The sequence below is a fragment of the Penaeus monodon genome, chromosome 17, assembly GCF_015228065.2.
Source record: "Penaeus monodon isolate SGIC_2016 chromosome 17, NSTDA_Pmon_1, whole genome shotgun sequence".
NCBI classification, from domain to species: Eukaryota; Metazoa; Arthropoda; class Malacostraca; order Decapoda; family Penaeidae; genus Penaeus; species Penaeus monodon.
The window spans coordinates 35,992,344-35,997,343 of record NC_051402.1 but is presented as its reverse complement, the minus strand read 5'-3'; the positions used below and the strand labels follow the sequence as shown (position 1 = coordinate 35,997,343).

General features: G+C 42.4%; 1 protein-coding gene across 7 annotated transcripts in view; it reads left to right on the top strand.

The window, feature by feature from the left end:
- LOC119583705 overlaps nucleotides 1–5,000 on the top strand; it is a 38,595-nt gene that overhangs the window by 8,810 nt on the left and 24,785 nt on the right. The window lies entirely within an intron of this gene.

The following is a 5,000-nucleotide window of genomic DNA, read 5'->3' as shown; positions in this document are numbered from 1 at the left end:
CGGAGACAGCTGTAACCTTTTTTTTTTTCTTCTTCTTCTTCTTGACTGAGAGACAACGGTACAAATAATATGGATCTTCATGGGAAAGTGCTAATCTGGCTAATTGATCAACCCTGTCACATAAGGATATTCCTATGTGAGAGGGTATCCAGTATAGTGACACTTTAACCCTGTTCTGATAGTTTCGAAATTTGGTGAAAGATATTTCTAGTTACCATGTTTTCTGAATTAAATGCAGCGAGCCTATGGAGAGCGCCTTGGCTGTCAGTAAAGACCTTTCTTAATGGTATGATATATGGCTACTGACTCGGCATCAGTTGTGCTTGTCCAGTTGGAAATACACACACTTTCTTCAAGATCTATATCAGGAATTAGTACACCAATCCCTGCTGCTCTATGAGGATCAATGGAGGTATCACAGTAGTGGGAACGTACAATGAGGGGGATATAGAATGCCATCTATATATTTCAGGTAATGAGCTTTTAGTTCCATTTTTGAAGCCACGGATGTAGGCCCTATTAGTTTAGCAATATTAGTATGTACATGAGTTCTGTGCCAAATAGCAGTAAGTACTGTTTCTGGAATGTTAATAGCTTCGTTGTTCCATACATTGAAGAACATAATAGTATGAGTAGTTTTAGTTTTCCATCCTAAGTTGGAATGTATGAGATTGGAGTATCGAGGTCGAGTATGCCTAATTCTATAATTTATCTCGTTTGACAGAATATTCGAAATTCGTGGTCTGGATAGAACCTGCGGGAGTCTGATGCCAAGTATGGTGTTAACTTGGATGACACGACTGTGAATAGAGGGGAGGTCTAGCTCTTTCTTCATGACGAGAACTTTAGTAGTCATGGGGCATCCAAGTATAATTCTCATGACTTAAACTTAAAGGGGTTTGAGGGCACTTGATGGCAACATACTAAGAATTGGGCTTGCATAGTCTATCCCTAACAAGGGAGATATACATCAATTTTAGGACTTTCAGGGTGGCACCTACATATCTGTTACTTATGAAGTGCAATGGTCTTAAACACTCAAGGCAACGTTCCTTGATCTTTCGAACAATATCCTTCGTAAAGCGAGAGTTGAGGGACATGATGTGAGGAGCAGTCACCCTAACACCAAGATATTTATAGGTGAAAGTTCTTGCAATAGTTTGTCCACCTAACCTTGGAATGTAAGGTAGTTTACAAGATCTAGAAATATGCTTAGTTTTGATTGGGTTGATTATGAGACCAAGGGAAGCACACTTTTTGCTGAACCTCTGTAGAATATAATCCCCCTATCAAATACCTGAATAAGAATGTCATCAGCATAGGATGTGATGCTGCAGGCTTCCTAACTCATCGATGAGCTTGCAAAATGAGTGCATAGGTATATTAAACAGTGTAGGGGACAATACTCCCCCTTGTGGAATGCCTAATTCAAATTCGCCATAAGCACTGTAGGTGCCTTGGTACCACACTTTTGCGCTTCTCAAAGATATATAATCCTTAATCCATAGCAGAAGCTTGCCCTTAACTCCTAAAAGTGTTAGTTCATGGAGGATTGCAGTAGGGGAGGCTCTGTCAAATGCTCTCTTAATATCTATGAAGTAAGAAGACTATGCATTACTTACCATTTAGGTACTGTGCTAGATAAATTTGTGTTCCTCTCTCTTTTTGAAAGCCAAAGACAGATGAATGAATCAGGTATTTGATCTGGTAGAGTAAACGAGTAAGAAGGATTCTTTCACAGGTTTTAGACAGGCAGGACGTCAGAGAAATTGGTCTATATTCATCAGGCCGTCCTGGTTTTGAGATGGGAATTATGGTATCTTGTTTCCATGTGGTAGGCAAGATGCCTACTGTTTAGGTTAAGTTGAAGAGATCAAGAAGAGGATTTTTTCCCTTTATCTGTACCTATGTAAGAAGACGATGTCGTAAGTGATTCCATCATCCCCAGGTGCAGTGGCTTTGCTATTCTTAATCCCTTGTAAATGGTGTATCAGCCTCATCTAAGAGGTGGCACTGATAGTCAATTTCGTTTTTATGGTTTGATTTAAGGGAGTACCTGCATATGGACAATGGGAGACTATCAAGAGAAGAGTCCTCACACCATTTAATGAGGAGAGATGAGGCTACCCTTTCTGGGTGAGGTGTTATACTGCATGTGCAATGGAGTCCACTGATTCTGCCCAGGCATAAAATCTTTCCTCCCGTTTTCGAGTTATTATCTCATTTATTTTTTTACTAAAAAAAACACAAGATCCCTAGCCAAGTACATTTATTTCCCCAAGTATCGTAGCTGACTTACTGTAGATTGTATGAGCCTTCTAAGAAGCTTTATCTCAGGGTCTTTGTTAAATTGTTGTGCACGTCTGCCTTTGGAGGATAAAGATCCGCGCTTGGCAGGGCTTTTAAGTTGTAGTTAAGTAATGATATTGCCAACTTGTTGACATAGACTTCCATTAAAGTGATCCAGACTGGTAGGAGTAAAGTCTTCATTCTTTCAATGAACTCATCATGATATTTAGTGGCAAGGTGGTATCGAAGGCGTGGCTGGGGTGGGGTTCTTTTGCAAAAAGGAAGGAATATACTTTATGCCCAGTGATCATTTACCTAAGAATGGGATGACTTTCGCTGTGCTTGGTAGTGTGTGCTGATTGTATAGAGCTATATAGTCCACTTTTCCGCCCAGATAATGAGTTTTTTTCTAAGAGGAATAATAGGTGCATGGGGTCATTAGTATTTTAGAGATAGTCCTTACCATTTTTACTTCTCTCGGAGCCTAGGAGAGGATGACGAGTATTGAAATCTCCACACAATAAGACAGTATCACTATGTATCATGGAGGTTTAGGTTCCACCTCACTATCATGTGGATTATATACATTAATGATGGTGATAGATTTACTGTCAAAAGATATTTTAATAGTAAGATATTCAACACAGGTGTTGTCACGATTGTCCTCAATCACTTTCGATGGAATTGAGTTCTTTATGTAAATGTCAAACCCTCTCATAGAAGGATTAGCAATATTTGATCTGTCATAGTGTGTGTATCCCGCAATTTTTTGCATATCGAGCACTAGTTCTGACTTCCTGAAGGCAACACACATCAACATTTTTGGAGTGAAGGTACTGGAAGAGAGTTGCCTTCCGTTTTCGCAAACTGTTTATGTTCTGTGATACATTTCAAGAGATTACTTGGAGACATTGATTACTTGACCATTTCCAAGGCCCACTACGGGGAGATGCTGCTTGAGATTGCTGCTATTGCATCATGAAAATTATCTGCCCTATCTGCCGAAGTAGCATTTGTGGCAGATCCTTAATTTCTCCGCTGGACTCTTGTTTGTCCTGCTGCAGTGAGGGCTGAGCTGCAACTGGTGCTGAAGCTGGTTTCAGCAGATGGTGCAGATATATCAGCTGGTGCTGCAGCTGGTGTCGAAGCTGGTGCAGAGGCTGATGCAGCATATGGTGCTAGGGTTGGTGCTGCAGCTGGTGCTGAAACTGCTGCTGATGCTTGAGTTGATGGAGCTTTATCTCCTGTTGATGCTGGTACTGTGGCCGGTGCCATAGCTTCCTTTGCAGGGGCCATAACTGTTGACCTCTGCAGTTGTGGGAATTCCCCCACATCATCAAAGCGCGGGGCTGGGGGGGACTTTTGTGGGGGGAAGGGCTGCCTGCTTTTTTACCATTTGTTTTCCTGTCCTTTGGGTAGTAAGTGCACAGTAGAGAATTGGCATTATGTTTTTTCCTTCAGAAATCTTTTCTGCGCATTCTGAACTTCCGTGTGGAAGAGCGCAGTACCGGCATCGCGGTGCGTCTCGTGGACAGGCACGTGTTCCGTGGCCCCACTTTGAGCAGTTAGAGCAAAACGGGGTCAGGGATTTGAAGACGGCACACCTAAAGGGTACCATGCCCTGAACCATTTTGATACTTTTGAGGATTATCTCTCCCTCATATGTTATGATGATTCTCTGGGTCATCATTCCATTAACCTTCATGCGTCTCGCATGAATGATACGTTCATTGTATGCAGTAATTTCTCCTGTTTCGATTTCCATTGGAACGTCGAACACAATGACGTTCGTACATTTTCCCTTCCCCCCCAAAAAATGTTTTTTTTTCAAACACTTCACCACACGCACCGATAGTTGTTATTTGAGCAAGAATTTGTTCGTTCTTGCATCAGACACGTACGTTATTAATTCCAATTTTTAGCTCATTTGATCCGTGTGTCATATTGTAAGGATCCATTTTTAGGGCCCGAGAGACCCAGCGATACTTATCCCCATGTGTGCGAAGCTTCGTATCGTTCTTAAAATGCGCGCACAGGTGTCCGGGAGGCGTAACTTCCACAGAAGCAGATAGCTGCCTCTTTGCTTTTTTCTTCAGCCTCTCCGAAGTCCCACCAATATCCTCCTCACTGAGGACAGCATATCTCCCCTCGGTTTCCATTTGTTAGTTCGTCGCCATTCCCCGGACGGCATGAAAGGGCCGACCTGTTTATTTTCTTTGAAAATGAACAGTTACACACACGGGTGTAAGAACTTTTGCTTTTAATTTTAATGTTTTTTTTTATCACTTTAGAACTTAATACTATGTGAACATTATCACACACTGGATCAATATACACCTGACAGGTCTGTGAATTCTTGATTGTTAAGGTATCACAGACCTTAAGGACAGAGGACACTATGCATGTCCTTACCTGTGGTGTCGTGACGTTAAATGGGAGAGAGAGAGAGAGAGAGAGAGAGAGAGAGAGAAAGAGAGAGAGAGAGAGAGAGAGAGAGAGAGAGAGAGAGAGAGAGAGGAAGGGAGGGAGGGAGGGAGAAAGAGAGACGGATGGAAGCATGAAAAGAGAGATAGACAGAGAGAGAGGGGGGGGGGGGGGGGGAGACAAATACGACGGACAGATGTTGACTCTGACGCCCAACAAACAAATGAAATGCCCCAGGTAGTGTGTCTCAGCGCCTGAAGACCTTGGGAGCATCCGTCCGGAGGAAA